Here is an 18,091-nt window from a genome sequence, read left to right as displayed (position 1 = left end):
TCTTCTTTTGGCTGCTCCCGATTAGGGATCGCCATAGTGGATCTTTCGTCTCCATTGCTCCCTATCCTCCGTATCCTTCTCTACCACACCTGCCACTTTCATGTCCTCTCTCACTACATCCATGTATCTCCTCTTTGGCCTTCCTTGTTTTCGTGTGCCTGGCAGCTCCATCCTCAACATTCTCCTTCCAACATGCTCTGCATCACTTCTCAGGATGTGCCCATACCATCTCAGTCTTATCTCTCATCTCATCTCATCTCATCTCATTATCTCTAGCCGCTTTATCCTGTTCTACAGGGTCGCAGGCAAGCTGGAGCCTATCCCAGCTGACTACGGGTGAAAGGCGGGGTACACCCTGGACAAGTTGCCAGGTCATCACAGGGCTGACACATAGACACAGACAACCATTCACACTCACATTCACCCCTACGGTCAATTTAGAGTCACCAGTTAACCTAACCTGCATGTCTTTGGACTGTGGGGGAAACCGGAGCACCCGGAGGAAACCCACACGGACACGGGGAGAACATGCAAACTCCGCACAGAAAGGCCCTCACCGGCCACGGGGCTCGAACCCGGACCTTCTTGCTGTGAGGCGACAGCGCTAACCACTACACCACCGTGCCGCCCCAGTCTTATCTCTCTTAGCTTAATTCCCAAGCTCTCTACATGTGCTGTCCCTCTGATGTGCTCGTTCCTTATCCTGTCCAACCTCCCATCGCAAACCTTAACATCCTCAACTCCGCCACCTCCGACTTTACCTCCTGTCTCTTCGTTAAGGGTGCGGTCTCCAATCCATACATCACAGCTGGTCTCACTACTGTCTTATACATCTTACCTTTCACGTTTGCTGGGACTTTCCTATCACAAATGACTCCCAAAATCCTTCTCCAACTGCTCCACCCTGCCTGCACTCTCTTTCTCCCCTCACTATCACAGCCCCCATTTTCCTGCACAGTTGACCCCAGGTACTTGAATTCACCAACTTTCTTTACGTCTACTCCTTGCATCTTCACTACACTCTCATTCCCCTTTTCATTGATGCACATGTATTCTGTTTTGCTACTGCTCACCTTCATTCCTCTTCATTCCAATGCATACCTCCATCTCTCCAAACCCAGCTCAACCTCCTTTCTACATTCACCACATATCACAATATCATCCGCAAACATCATGTTCCATGGTGACTCTTGCCTCACTTTGTCCGTCAAGCTATCCATAATTATGGCAAACAAGAAAGGACTCAAAGCAGATCCTTGATGAAGTCCTACCTTCACCTTGAACCATTCACTCGTTCCAACTGCATACCTCACTGCTGTTTCACTGTTCTCATACATGTCTTGCACCACTGTAATTTACTTCTCATTCACTCCACACTTTCTCATACAATACGATAACTCATCTCTCGGCACTCTATCGTATGCCTTCTCCAGGTCTACAAACACACAACGTAGCTTTCTCTGGCCTTCTCTGTACTTCTCCATTAACATTCTTAAAGCAAAAATTGCATCCGACGTGCTCTTCCTTGGCATAAACCCATACTGCTGTTCACAGATTGCTACCGCTCTTCTTAGTCTCGCCTCCAATACCCTTTCCCATAACTTCATTGTATGGCTCATCAATTTTATCCCTCTGTAATTACTGCAGCTCTGTACATCTCCCTTATTCTCATATATTGAAACTAGGACACTCTCCATTCATTCGGCATTTTCTCATTCTCTAAGATCTTATTAAACAATCTCGTTAGGAACTCCACAGCCATCTCACCCAAACATCTCCAAGCCTCAATCGGGATACCAACTGGTCTGATTACTTTTCCAGTCTTCATTCTTTTCATGGCTGCCCTCACCTCATCCTTACTAACCAATTTTGCTTCCTGATTTGCTGTCTCCAACGAATCTGACCTTTTCTCTCTTGGATTCTCCTCATTTAATAAATCCTCAAAGTACTCTTTCCACCTTCTTAATACACTCTCTTTGTTTGTCAGCACATTTCCATTTACATCTTTCATCACTCTTACCTGCTGTACATCATCCCTCACTTCCCTGTTTCTCTGCCTAGCTAGTCTGTACAGGTCTTTTTCTCCTTCTTTGGTCTCCAATCTTTCATACAACTCCTGGTATGCATCTGCTTTCGCTACCGCTCTTTTTGCCTTCTGTCTCATCTCTCTGTATAACCGCCTGCTTTCCTCATCTCTCTGATCATCCCAATTCCTCTTTGCTAGCCTCTTCTCTTTTATAATTTCCTGCACTTCTTTGTTCCACCACCATGTCTCCTTGTCTTCCTTCCTCCTTCCCGATGACCACCCTAGCACCTTCCTTGCTGCCTCTCTTACTAGTATAGCAGTAGTATCCCAATCTTCTGGCAGACTTCCATTACCACTCAATGCTCGTCTCAATTCTTCCCTAAACTCATTCTGATGATCAACCTCTTTTAGTTTCCACCACTTAATCTTCGGCTCCACTATTTCATGCTTCCTCTTTTTCACTTTCGAGCTCATCCTGCACACGACCAATCGATGTTGTCTAGCTACACTCTCCCCTGCCATCACTTTACAGTCTCCAATCTCCTTCAGGTTACCCCTTCTGCAGAGTATGAAGTCCACCTGTGTAGATCTTCCTCCATCTTAAACATCACCCTGTGCTGCTCTTTCTTCTTGAAGTATGTATTGACTATTGCCAAATAAAGCTGATAAAATGCACTCCAAAAGGACTTATATTATTACTTATATTATTTATGTGATGGAAATTTTTTAAAGTAGGTATGAGACAGGTCAGGCAAATGATTAATTATTTAGTGTATGCGTGTGTGCTTGCATGCATGAGAGAGAGAGAGAGAGACGGGTGTAAGTGTACTGAGGCGCCCTGTTAAAACACCCAGTCAGGGGTCTAAAGCATGAAATTCTAATATGATGTGTAGTTTATCTTTAGCACTCCACCAGACCTGAGCAAAAACCTTCTGGCATGGTATCACACACACACACACACACACACACACACACACACACACACACACACACACACACACATTTGGGATTCTTTCTCACGGTGTCAACCGAATATGGGGTGTAAATATGGGAGAAATTTATGTGAATTAATTAATTTTGGAAAGTATAGAGTGAGAGAAAGTGAGAAAGGAATAAAAAAAGAAGATGGAAAAACGTATTTATGAGATTTTATATTTTAGTGATCAAATGTCTAATATGCTGGGATATGGGATAATATGTAGCTGGGATAATATGGGAAAGATTGGTGTTTGTTGGAAATTGGGAAAAACAAAATAACCAGAGAGAGAGAGAGAGAGAGAGAGGAGAACAGAGGTGACTGCTAAAGCCAATAACAATCCATTGTTCTTTTTTTTAAATAATCAGACACTGGAGTTTGTGTACATTGCAAACCTCTTCCTGTCTCTACCTCTCATTCTCTATTAGAAAATAAGACACTGCGAGACTGAATCAGACAAGTCAATTAATTCATTCTTTATGCCTTCATTTTCTGTTCATGCCATTCTTTCCTTCCCGGATTTCCTGTCTGCTCTCGCTCATGTTATTGCAAATCTAACCTGACACATGCAAATGTGACTTTTGTCACTACGACAATGACACAAGCGTCTCACAATTACTCTTCCTAACATAGTCGTATGTATATTCATGACACTGCTGAATTTAACATTAACATTAAATATTCATTAAACTGGTGAATATATTCAACATCATTTTGAATTTATTTAAGCTCTGGGAATGTTTTTCAAAGTTCCTCCAATTATTTGCAGTCTTATCCTTTTCTCTTAGTTTAACAAATCCTGACTAAGACAGATTGATCTGAATGTTTCCATGGGTTCATTTTGCCACAAATTATGTCATGACACATTAAAGTCACTTAATAGATTTTTTTTCACTATTTTGCTTTCTCATGCACAAAGACATATAATCCAATTAATTAAAAAAAAAAATCAGGTGGCAGATTAATTTTGTTAAGGCGGCCAGAGATCTGCGGCTCGATAGTTGACCCTTCATCCACAGAATCCTTTAATTCAGTCAAATCGCATCCCTGAGGTAACATATGTAAACATATTTAACTCATCATACAGTACAATGATCTGCATATGTCCCTGTCAGCACATCTGACCAGTCATTAGTATTAATTACACTCTTAAAGGAATCCATAAGTGCTCATTTGCTATCATATGCCATAATTAGATGTGACATTAAGGTCAAAGTGTCTTTAACTGTACATGACAGAGAGTAAATATTCTCCATCAAATGATCATGACCCATTATCTGATTAATCATATCCTCATATCCATATCTAATTAGATTAATCTGTAGTAGTAGTGGTACAGCTTAGTTAATAAATTTAAACAGCCCCTTTTACAGCTTCTACTTTTAAAGATCACTGGGGAGATTAAATGATTAAAGCCAGTGTTGTGTATGAATGATGTGGTATAGTGTGTGTGTGAAAAGGGAACATCTGCATATCCAGCCTTTATCCGTACCTTATGGCCCTTTTCCACTACCCTTTTTCAGCTCACTTCAGCTCGCTTCAGCCCGACACGGCTCGCGTTTCGACTACCTTAGAGCAGCACGACTCAGCTCGCTTCAGCCCTGCTTAGCACCCAAAACTCACACGGTTTTGGAGTAGGGCTGAAGCGAGCCAAACCGAGCCGACTGGGGCTAGGGTCGTGAGGAGACACTCCCTTGTGCACTGATTGGTGAGGAGGAGTGTCCTCACATGCCCACACACGCCCCGCAAGCACGCTGGGATCTGTAAACACCGTAAACCCGGAAGAAGAAGAATTACGAATTACGAGAATTATGAAGCCTTATGCGCCTCGCCTCATCTATACGCTCTTGCCAGTATCTGTTGGCGTTGTCGGTGGCAACAAGCCACAGCACCAAGACCAGCAACACTAACGACTCCATGTCCTCCATGTTTATTGTTTACTATCCGGGTCGTGAGACTACCGCTTAAAAGATCACTGATGTCACTGTTTGCGCCGCCTAATGACATCACGTGACGTCCACCCACTTTCGCTAACTCCACCCAATGTGTCCATCCACTTCCAGCCAGCACGGTTCAGCGCAGTTGTAGTCGAAATGCAACTCCAACAGCCCCACTCAGCTCGACTCAGCCCGACTCAGCACGGCACGGCTCAGCCCAACTCAGCTGCGTTGGTAGTGGAAAAGCGGCATTATCCATCAGGGGAAGCTGGAGCCAATCCCAGCTGACTTCAGGTGAGAGGAAGGGTACATCCTGGGTAGGTCACCAATCTATCACAGGGATAGCACAACCATTCACACCAATGGGCAATTTAGAGAAACCAGTTGACCTCATCTACAAGTCTTTGGACTGGTGGAGGAAACCCACACACACATGCAGAGAACATCTACATCTAAAAGTCATTCAGCATCACACCAACCATGAAACAAAAACTACTCTATAAAACCATCAAATCAAAACCACTATGCAAAATCACTATATATACAAATTTTAGAAATGCATACTATAAACAAACACCACTAAAAAAACAAACAAAAAAAAACAGCCCCAGAACTACCATGACAAATTAATCGATTAAGTATTGAAGAGCCTTAACATCTCCAAAGAACTACTTTCACTGATGTTTCTAGGCAGACGATTCCAAAATCTAATGGTTTTAGGGGAAAAAGAATAAAAAATAAACATCCTTAATAGCCTTGTATTGTCCATCCATTATCCATAACCGCTTATCTTATGCAGGGTCGCGGGCAAGCTGGAGCCTGTCCCAGCTGACTATGGGTGAGAGGTGGGGTACACCCTGGACAATTTGCCAAATCATCGCAGGGCTGACACATAGAGACAAACATGTGAAAAAATGTGGCCATTCTTGTAGAGTTTGGAGGTGATCCATTGCAAAATTTGGGCTGAATAAATATGCAAATGAAGCCACGGTAGCCGTGACGATAGAGACGAAAGACACCGGTTAAACCAATGGCAACAATGACGTGTGGCCTTACGGCAATGATAGCAGTGTGGATGGTTTTCAAGACTGCAGTACAGCATAGCCACAGTAAGACAAAATAAGCCACGCCCCTGAGGCACACTTTTCACTTTAGCAGAATGTTGTTCCATGAACATTTTGAGCTTGATAGTTGCAACAGAATGCTACGGTAACTTCTGGTAGCCCAAGTAAGCCTTATGTATGCCTCAATGATGTTCAAGGATGCTCACATATGCCTAAAGGATGCTTATGGATGCTTCACGGTTGTGACGGATGAATTCATCCGGCGCTTGACCCACAACAATATTCAACATTCTGAAACTTTCTGGGGATGGAAGCCACGCCCTCCCAGTTGTCAAGGTAGTTCCCCAGCTCTCACATATTCCGAAGGAAGGGCCCGGAACACATGCCAGTTAACCCCCAGAAGGGTCAACATAGTCTACCGACATCTACAATCTCAGAAAATAAAGTACATTACTGTACCTTGGGGAGTACAGTGGCTTGTCACTGGGGCAGGACCCTCTAAGGTACTTATTTGTACACTTTATATAGTGCTTGGGAACATATTTGTACCTTTTTGGCCCTAAAAAGGTACACATAGTCACCTTGAAGTCCAATAATGAACCATAGGGGGTACATTAGTGTTAATTGTACCTTGGGGGACAGAAATGGACTCCTACTGTACCCCTGTTTCTGACAGTGTACCATGAAGTAATTGCGGCTATGTGAGACCTTAGCATTACCTTTTTCACATTTGTCCCTTTATGTAATTTCTACTTTGATTGGACAATGTTTGCTTTGTATGATTACTTCTCTTCAAAGGCATTTTGAAGAATCAAAGATTGAGAAAGTAATCCACCTCATTCATGTTTGTAAAGTCCATCATTTTATTTCACATGCATCTTCTCAATCGCTGCTGATGGTGTCTTAAAGATGTGTCAGCAGTGGCGGCTGGTAGTCTTTCAAACAGGGGAGGCTGGTCGGTTACGATATTTCCAGATTTTAAAAGAAAAACGAAAAAACACATCAATTTTGCCCATACTCTTGCCTCTGATCTGGCTGATTGTTGGCAGGGTCACAAACTGTGAAATAACAGGTTCTTTTGGCCCATTAGCCTACTGTCCAATATACATGATGGTGGTGTTGGGGGGGGGGGGTATATTTTAACATTTTATATTTTAAAATTGTGGCATGTTGTTTAAAAATTGATCATTATTGAAAGCAGCTCTTTGTCAGGAACCTCAGCAGTAACAGCAGAGTGTTCTGGAATAGGCACAAGCACTGACCTTGGGGAGCCAAACATAGAGCTGGGTGCCACACATTTCATTCAATGACACTTTCCCTATATTTTACTTATTTTGACTGAGAAATGTTTTATTGACAATTTTGATAACCCTTCACTTTTAATCCAGGTCTGTAGTGTGAAATGTTCTCGGCTGTGTTTTTGTTTAAAAATGTTTTCCAAATTGTAGCTGTGTTTAATTCATATCCAGAAAAATATATATTCCAATATAATATACTCAGCATAAACATTTTAAATAGATTCTATATTTTTGGTCCATCCATGACATATTACTAAAGTAGCCTATTTACTGTTGTTGATGTGGGTCACTTGATGTTAGCCAATTCACTTTCTCGTACCAGGAGAGCTGAAAGGAACGAGTATTATTCCCTACCTTTTTCACCAAGTCAATTTGAGGCGTTGGTCTACCCTGCTCTTTAATTTTAATTTTTTCCTCGAAAGGAAGACTGGCAAATGGCTTTGCCAAAATTAAATCAGCAATGCTTGGCATCCGTGCGCAGCTTTCTTGCTAGCTGACTAGCCCCCTCAAGTTCAAGTTCAGTCACTCAAATAAACGAAATTTCTGGAACAAAGATAGCAAACTTGACAACACTATATTTACACTTTATTTACAATGAAAATATATACAAACTAAAAAAGCTGGTAGAAACCGTATGTAATGAATTAAATTGAAATGTAAGCTGATCTCTTACAGTACACCACAGCACTTGCGAATCCGCATGGGACTGAACTGAGATTCACCGCTGCCTGTCTATATTTGAAACGAGCTGTCAATCAAAGAAAATATCCGGCCGCTTTCACCAATCATCAGTCTCCTCGCGGAAACTGCCATGTCCCTCCCACTGTGAGGCTGGGAGTCCGTGGGCGGGCATTTTCGCAGTATTTGTCCAATAATCATCTTGCATTTTCAGATTGAAAAGCGCATAGCTCCCAAATGCCATTGAAGTCCACTGAGGCTGGCAGTCCGTGAGACTCCGTGGGCGGGCGTTTTCGCAGTATTTGTCCAATAATCGTCTTGCATTTTGATATTGAAAAGCGCATAGCTCCCAAATGCCATTGAAGTGCACTGAGGCTGGGCTGCATCGCGTTGTCACGAGGGGAAAAACTCACGCACACATTAGGCGAACTGGGGAAAGTTATAACGGAATGATATGGCACTGTAGTTGGGTTGAGCACATACATTTCTATGATTCTGGATCTGAAATAGCAATGTTATAAGGTCGGCTATAACATAAGCCTAGTGCAATTCATCCTACACGATGTTCATCATTTTTAGAGGAGGCTGAGCCTCCCTCGTTGTCTTAGAGCAATCGCCCGTGTGTGTCAGTGAAGTGGACTTAAATCATTCAGACCCAATGCACATGAACTCTTTTGGCTCATTTCACCAAGTGTAATCACTTGACATGACCGGCATCGATCATGAATCTAGAGTTTGGGATAGAAAAGAGTCAGCAACAGCTTCTGAACAACTTCATCACCCCATGTAATGCTACTTATGGCCACTGGTGGTGCTGTTCTTGTTTACACAAAAGAAAAAATCCACATGTAGCCATTTGTTAACAGGAAATAAGAGACCTGTGTTTTTATGTACTTCATCCTTGAAAGGGAAGGGCTAAAGGAGCCAACTCTGTCAATCTGAGTTAAAGTAAGTCATGTACAGATACTGATACCAGGATACATGCAACCTGATTTAATGAGAATGTCATGAAAATTTGAGCAGTCATGTGTGATGTGGTTGGATTTTATTAAGCTTAATATGAATGAGATGATTTGAAAATGTACAAATGTGGCATTATAACAAAAGAAGTCCAAAAGTTTGACTGCTTTATTGGATATTCTAAATCTGAAGTTAATTTTCTTTAATAGAAGGGGTCATTTTTTAAACTTGGTGGAGCCATTCTAGAGAAATTTGTGAAAATGTTTAAGGTGTTTCTTCAGAACTGAAGAAGCCTTTTGGATGAGAGGTGAAATGTCTTCAAGAATCTTCAAGCAAGTCCAGTTGCTCTCTTTTACCACCCACAGTTTACTATGACATGGATAACTGAGAATCTTCACAGACATGTTTAAGGTGTCATCATCTTAACAGAAAATCAAGTTTGGAGGAAATCAGCTATAAACTTTATGATGTGTTAATTGAAATGAATGCAGAGCAACCAGATAGTACTCATACCCTTACAAAAAAGAAGTTTATTCAAGTGTGCTTGTAGTATCTCTCTCTAGCCGCTTTATCCTTCTACAGGGTCGCAGGCAAGCTGGAGCCTATCCCAGCTGACTACAGGTGAAAGGCGGGGTACACCCTGGACAAGTCACCAGGTCATCACAGGGCTGACACATATGGCCCTTTTCCACTACTCTTTTTCAGCTCACTTCAGCTCGCTTCAGCTCACTTCAGCCCGACACGGCTCGCGTTTCGACTACCTCAGAGCAGCACGACTCAGCTCGCTTCAGCCCTGCTTAGCACCCAAAACTCGCACGGTTTTGGAGTGGGGCTGAAGCGAGCCAAACCGAGCTGAGTGGGGCTAGGGGCGTGAGGAGACACTCCCCTGTGCACTGATTGGTGAGGAGGAGTGTCCTCACATGCCCACACACGCCCCGCGAGCACGCTGGGATCTGTAAACACCGTAAACCTGGAAGAAGAAGACTTACGAATTACGAGAATTTCTGAAGCCTTATGCGCCTCGCCTCATCTATACACTCTTGCCAGTATCTGTTGGCGTTGTTGGTGACAACAAGCCACAGCACCAAGACCAGCAACACTAACGACTCCATGTCCTCCATGTTTATTGTTTACTATCCGGGTCGTGAGACTACCGCTTAAAAGATCACTGATGTCACTGTTTGCGCCGCCTAACGACATCACGTGACGTCCACCCACTTTCGTTAACTCCACCCAACGTGTCCACCCACTTCCATCCAGCACGGTTGTAGTCGAAATGCAACTCCAACAGCCCCACTCAGCTTGACTCAGCCCGGCACGGCTCAGCCCAACTCAGCCGCGTTGGTCGTGGAAAAGCGGCAATAGACACAGACAACCATTCACACTCATACCTACAGTCAATTTAGAGTCACCAGTTAACCTAACCTGCATGTCTTTGGACTGTGGGGGAAACCGGAGCACCCAGAGGAAACACACGCGGACACCATGCAAACTCCGCACAGAAAGGCCCTTGCCGGCCACGGGGCTCGAACCCAGACCTTCTTGCTGTGAGGCGACAGCGCTAACCACTACACCACCGTGCCGCCCTGCTTGTAGTATACTTCTTTTAAACTAAAAATAAGAGAGTATGCTTTCAGTTTAAGATATACTTAACAAAAGTGTAATAAAGTATTAAAATATTTGTGCCTTATGTCTAAGTGTACTTGCCCTGTAGTTGTGCTTCAGCATTGTTGACTCTTAGGTATGTCTGTGTTTCCATATAAGTTTTTTTTTTCAATATCTTCTGAGTGGGATAATAAATTTTTAATTAATTTATTTATTTTCTTTAGAGCTTGGATATTAATTTCAGTTGTCATTGTCATGTTTTTTTTTTTTTTTACTTTGGCATTTAATACAATGTTGCTTTAAATTGTGATTTTTAAAGAAAATGAATATGTTCTTAATCCGGAGTATCTGTTGTTATTTTGTGAATTCTTACCTTTAGAACTTCATTGTAACTTAAGGTACAAAACACTTAAGTTGTCTACTGGTAGTGTGCATGAGGTAAGGGTTAGGGCTAGAAAACTAAGAGTATACCTAGAAGGGTAATTGCAGTATACTTCAAAACTAAAAAGTGAACTAGATGTATATAACCAGTAACTAATAGTATATTTCCAATATGCTATAAAGCATACTTTTAGAAACTAAAAATGGACTAGAAGTGTGTAACGAGTAAACCAATGGTATATTTCCAGTATACTACAAAGTATACTTGAGTAAACTAAAAAGTGGACTAGAAGTATAAAACAAGTAAACTCATAGTATATTTCCAGTATACTATGAAGTATGCTTTGTAAACTAAAGAGTGGACTACAAGTATAGAACTAGTAAACTATTAGTATATCAGTTTACTTGTGGTATACTTGCAGTACAAAATAAAAAAAATACTAGTTGTATACTCAAAGTTTACTTCTCTTAGACTTAAAGTATACTTTTTTTATAAACTAAAAGTGGGCCAATTTAATCCCAAGAAGTATTAGATTTGTTTACTTACAAGTATACTATAAGTACATTAATATCAGTATAATTGGTACACAAAAGTATACTTAAGGAAATATACTATATGTGGTCATTTTTCAAAAAACGATATGTGGGTCATTTTTTGACGCACTCTCATTTCAAATCATTGTATCTCAGAATGAACTTTTACTGCTGGACTCATTTTGTGATGACGCACCCCAAATGCTAACCCTACCCCAACTGTAACCTTAATCTCTGTACCTATCCTGTGTCTTTTTTTAAATCATCGTGTTTTTTGTTTCTTTCTTTTGTTGCTTTGTGTGGTTGCTCTATACTGTGTTTTCATGATCGTTCCTCTGAGCCTTATATTAAATGGCTGTGATAACATCAGAGTCATTAGCCACAGTGGTCATGGGAAGATGAACTATCTTTGACATGTTAACAATGATACAGTACATCAATAAGTCATGCCAGTACAGAAATAAATATACCGTATGAACATAGTGTAATTGTGAAGCTGTCAGAAAAACTGATCTGATAGATTTAATGGATGAAAGACTGACGGGAATAAATGACATTAAAATGACATATACTAAATGCTCAACAATTATGTGGCATTTAAGCTTGCAGGACCTCAACTCCTACCCCCTTTATCTGTCTCTCCATCGTCCTTTTCATTTCTTCATCACTGGACATGTTTGCCCATGAAACCCTTTCATCGTTCAGTTTTGAGTTTTAATAACCAGCATCATCTTACATTATATTATAGGCATTTAGCAGACGCGCTTTTCCAGAGCAACGTACAACGCAACCAGAGCAGCTTGGGGAGCAGTTGGGGGTTAGGTGCCTTGCTCAAGGGCACTTCAGCCATTCCTGCTGGTCCAGGGAATCGAACTGGAGGTCTTTTAGTCCAAAGCTGCTTCTAAGAGACCTTCACTGGCCTCTTATACTGGAAGAGTTGACAAGGCTTGTTTCAATGAAGATGGCAGAAACTCCGGTTCCTGTACTGATCTTTACACTCCAGCATTGTATCCATACCACTCGGGAAGGCGTTGATCTCATTTCTTGCAGCGTACAGTAGCTCACTGTCTCCTAGGCCTAGTTAATTTGTGACAATCCAGAGCCAAGTCCAGGGAGCATCCAGTCACTAAAAGAGGTCATTGTTGAAGAATGGAAAAAGATTGATGTTGCAAAATGTCGCCAACTTGTTCATTCCATGCCGAGAAGACTTGGTGCTGTCATTAAAAATCATGGCGGCCATACAAAGTACTAGATGCAGTAGTTTTTATTGTGGGGTGTACTCATTTTTGCACCACCCTAATTTGAGTAAAACTGAAAAATGTGTAATCTAAGTTTATATTATTAACCTTACTTTCACATTATAAGTTAAACATATGTTATATTAAACTTTGTCTTGTCAACATTTTGGAAATTGTTTGTGTTCATTGAGATATTGTTTCAAATGTTACTTTTCAAAGGGGGTGTACTCATTTACACTGAGTACTGTACATGTACAAGCCCGATTCCAAAAAAGTTGGGACAAAGTACAAATTGTAAATAAAAACGGAATGCAATGATGTTTTCAAAATTCCATATTTTATTCAGAATAGAACATAGATGACATATCAAATGTTTAAACTGAGAAAATGTATCATTTAAAGAGAAAAATTAGGTGATTTTAAATTTCATGACAACACCACATCTCAAAAAAGTTGGGACAAGGCCATGTTTACCACTGTGAGACATCCCCTTTTCTCTTTACAACAGTCTGTAAACGTCTGGGGACTGAGGAGACAAGTTGCTCAAGTTTAGGGATAGGAATGTTAACCCATTCTTGTCTAATGTAGGATTCTAGTTGCTCAACTGTCTTAGGTCTTTTTTGTCGTATCTTCCATTTTATGATGCGCCAAATGTTTTCTATGGGTGAAAGATCTGGACTGCAGGCTGGCCAGTTCAGTACCCGGACCCTTCTTCTACGCAGCCATGATGCTGTAATTGATGCAGTATGTGGTTTGGCGTCTATGTGTCAGCCCTGTGATGACCTGGCGACTTGTCCAGGGTGTACCCCGCCTTTCGCCCGTAGTCAGCTGGGATAGGCTCCAGCTTGCCTGCAACCCTGTAGAAGGATAAAGTGGCTAGAGATAATGAGATGAGATGAGATGAGATGAGATGTGGTTTGGCATTGTCATGTTGGAAAATGCAAGGTCTTCCCTGAAAGAGATGTCGTCTGGATGCTCTAGAACCTGGATATACCTTTCAGCATTGATGGTGTCTTTCCAGATGTGTAAGCTGCCCATGCCACACGCACTAATGCAACCCCATACCATCAGAGATGCAGACTTCTGAACTGAGCGCTGATAACAACTTGGGTTGTCCTTCTCCTCTTTAGTCCGAATGACACGGCGTCCCTGATTTCCATAAAGAACTCCAAATTTTGATTCGTCTGACCACAGAACAGTTTTCCACTTTGCCACAGTCCATTTTAAATGAGCCTTGGCCCAGAGAAGACATCTGCGCTTCTGGATCATGTTTAGATACGGCTTCTTCTTTGAACTATAGAGTTTTAGCTGGCAACGGTGGATGGCATGGTGAATTGTGTTCACAGATAATGTTCTCTGGAAATATTCCTGAGCCCATTTTGTGATTTCCAATACAGAAGCACGCCTGTATGTGATGCAGTGCCGTCTAAGGGCCCGAAGATCACGGGCACCCAGTATGGTTTTCCGGCCTTGACCCTTACGCACAGAGATTCTTCCAGATTCTCTGGATCTTTTGATGATATTATGCACTGTAGATGATGATATGTTCAAACTCTTTGCAATTTTACACTGTCGAACTCCTTTCTGATATTGCTCCACTATTTGTCGGCGCAGAATTAGGGGGATTGGTGATCCTCTTCCCATCTTTACTTCTGAGAGCCGCTGCCACTCCAAGATGCTCTTTTTATACCCAGTCATGTTAATGACCTATTGCCAATTGACCTAATGAGTTGCAATTTGGTCCTCCAGCTGTTCCTTTTTTGTACCTTTAACTTTTCCAGCCTCTTATTGCCCCTGTCCCAACTTTTTTGAGATGTGTTTCTGTCATGAAATTTCAAAATGTCTCACTTTCGACATTTGATATGTTGTCTATGTTCTATTGCGAATACAATATCAGTTTTTGAGATGTGTAAATTATTGCATTCCGTTTTTATTTACAATTTGTATTTTGTCCCAACTTTTTTGGAATCGGGGTTGTATATAAATCACTTTCTGTAAAATGAACAGCCTTTGAATGTCTCATTCATAGACAAATTTGATGAAGTTGTGAGTTTTCTTTCTGTGCATCTCTCTGGCATAGAAACTGAAGAGTGAACAAAGTATAAAGTTGAACATGATAGTGCCTCTGGTTTTCCCTCTGTGTCAGCGATGGTTACTTAGCTGAACACACAGCTCCTCACTGCCGCAAACAAAAACCTCATACATGTAAAGTGAAAGCATGCAAAGTGCTGGAGTCAGTAATCTCTTTGATAGGAACAGAGATGAGTGAAGGAAAGACAGTGAGGCCCGAGCTGAGCCTGGAGGTCTGCGACGTGTCAGACGTTTGGCTGAACTGTGTGTGTATGTGTTGACAGCTTTACATCCTTTTATCACATGGATAAATGAGCCTACAGCATGGTGCATACAGCTACCTGTCCATGAAATCATAAAGAAAATGGGAGAAGAGAAGAGAAAAGAAGGGAATGAAATGTCTGTTGAAGAGCTGAGGTTAAGCTCTCAATTGGTTGGAGTGGGGCTGAAAGCTGCTGATGGTGAAGGCCAGCATGGTTCACTTTGTGCTGAAGTACAGGGCTGAAAAAGCTGCGTCGGGTCTTTACCCTGAGCCCACCGAGACAGAGCGCTCACTCACCTGAGCCCCAAGCTGCCTCCCTCAGCGATTCACACCACACACACACATATACACCTCCTCGCTCACTGAAATGGTCATCAGCATGGTCATTAATTGTAAAGTTCCCCTGAGGCTGATAGACAGAACAAGAAGGAGAGATGGGAGGAGGTTAAGAAGAGATGCAGTCTTATTTGATGTGGGTTGAAGGTACGTCTGCCAGGCCCTTAGCTGGGTTTTGCTCTGTAAGCACTCTTAACTTTGTGTGTGTGAGAGAGATCTTGGATGTGTGTGTGTGTGTGTGTGTGTGTGTGTGTGTGTGTGTGTGTGTGTGTGTATACAGCATGTGCATTAGAGTTTTCATTATCGCATAGTTTTGCTTTTGACGTAAAATGTATTGTTCTGTATTTGTGTTTGTGCATAACAGCTAAAGTGCATTTGTGTGTAATCAATCTTGATGCAAACGTATGAGTGTTTGTTTTCACGTTTCCCATGGTGTGAGCGTTTTCTTGTGGCGTGAACATCCAGCGAGCCATAAATCCCAGCTGTTTGTCTCATTTCCGTCTCATTAGAGAGAAGAGACCAAATGCATGGCTGTGGACCATGAGATTGGTAATTAAGGTGAAGCCTAATGAAGGCAAAATTAAAAACATCAGCTGCACAAACTCAAGCCATCAACTCGGAGCTGCTGACTAGAGAGACAAAACGCTGAGAAGTCCAATGATGCTCAAGACTAACTAACTCCGAGGTCTGACTCTTCACACTGGAGCCTGTATGTCAAACACTTCATTCACTACAAGACGCCCAGTAGGCAGTCTTTTTGTGGTTAATTGTCTTAAGTAACAATGTTTGCTCTCTACCAGGTCAGCTTTTCATTAAGTCTGTGGATTGTCAATACACACTCTCATCTACACTTCCCTCAGCATCCTCGATCACAGTAATAATGAAAACCAAACACACAGTACATCCACAGAGTAAGAGAGAGAAAGGAACAAGAACATTTCTCTTGACCTTTGCCCTGTATGCAGTGACAGACTCATTTTCTGGTGGCCTTATTTGAGGGTGTTACTGTGTGTGAGCTCTTGTCAGAGCCTAGGTGACTCCAGCGTAACTGTCTTTGACACTGGACAGACTGGGAATGCAATAACTGTCCGTCTGCATTAGTCCTGTCACACCCACTCACCACTCGCACAAACCTTTAAAGGAGGAGAGCATCAAAAACCTCCACGCATACCTAATTACAACCATGAAACTGTGCAAACGTGTCATTAAAAAACAAAAGCACATCATTTCATTGAATTGACAAAGAAGGAAATTTCTCAACTCGTAAAGGAAGTAAATATTATTAGAAACAGTAAAGAAAATTCAATGCTGACAAAAACTAACTCAGAGAGTGCCTTGTTACAAATATTATGCAATTAGATTAAGTATTATGCCTCAAGAATAGACTTGAGACTAAAGATTGGAAACATTGCAGCATTCCAGTATAATAATAATAATAATAATAATAATAATAATAATAATAATAATACCTTTATTTGTACAGCATCCCTCATGCAATCACAAATAAAGAAACAAATAGTAGTCAGAAATAAATATAGTAAAATAGACATAATAATAATAATAATAATAATAATAATAATAATAGTGACAAAAAAGAAGATAATAGCAATATGTAATATAATATTCTGTGTACAATAACTATGTGTATAAATACACACACACACACACACACACACACACACACACACACACACACACACACACAAATAAATAAATTATTATATGAGTGATTCCACGCTTATGGGTACTGAAATGGGGACATGAACTTATTTTTAAAAATTCACCTAAAACCATTTCTTTTTTTACCACCAGGTCACAAAACATGTAATCTTTAATGAATGATATGTTAAAAGATAACTTTAATTTTCTGAGATGTAATAAAAACATATTTATATGCCAAAGTCAAGCCTATGAGTTCCAAAATGATGTCTGTTCCATTACTTCTGTTACAATTGTCCATCTCGCGTCTGTTACAAATTAATTACAATCTAGCTCTATACCATGTTAATCTTATTGAAAGAATGTGTATGTTTATTCTACTACTCGTTTATTAATTAAATTTACTAAAACATCACCTTCCTATGTTTCAAAAAGCCAACCAGTCTTTTTACATTTTTGTATCAGACAATGTCATTCTATTGGTGTCAAACATTATTAAAAAAAGCTGATGTAGATTGCTACATTAAAAAAACCCTCACTGTTATATTCTAATATATCATTACTTTATCTATACATAATAAAATACAGTTATAAAATAATTCTACATTGTTAAAATTGAGAATCTATATGTCCACAACACTTCTGTTACGTTCTGACTTTGGCATATGAATATGTTTTTATTACGTCTCAGAAAATTAAAGTTATCTTTTAACATATCATTCATTAAAGATTACATGTTTTGTGACCTGATGGTAAAAAAAGAAATGGTTTTAGGTGAATTTTTAAAAATAAGTTCATGTCCCCATTTCAGTACCCATAAGCGTGGAATCACTCATATATGGAATATATTATTCTAGAAATAGTGGGAAGTATACATTAAACACAGTAATGCAATAATCTATATGCACATAATGTACAAGATATATACAATAATAAAGTCAGTCATAATTTATAAACTCTCGATGATCATAATTTATAATATAAATTTAAACCATAGCATTAATTGAAGATTTTGCAAGGTTTCTAAACTGATCAACAGAAGTAGGTAGTGATGGTAAATGAATATT

Source organism: Neoarius graeffei, chromosome 4 (assembly GCF_027579695.1).
Source record: "Neoarius graeffei isolate fNeoGra1 chromosome 4, fNeoGra1.pri, whole genome shotgun sequence".
Taxonomy (NCBI): Eukaryota; Metazoa; Chordata; class Actinopteri; order Siluriformes; family Ariidae; genus Neoarius; species Neoarius graeffei.
The sequence above is the reverse complement of the archived record's forward strand: the minus strand, read 5'-3'. Positions refer to the sequence as shown.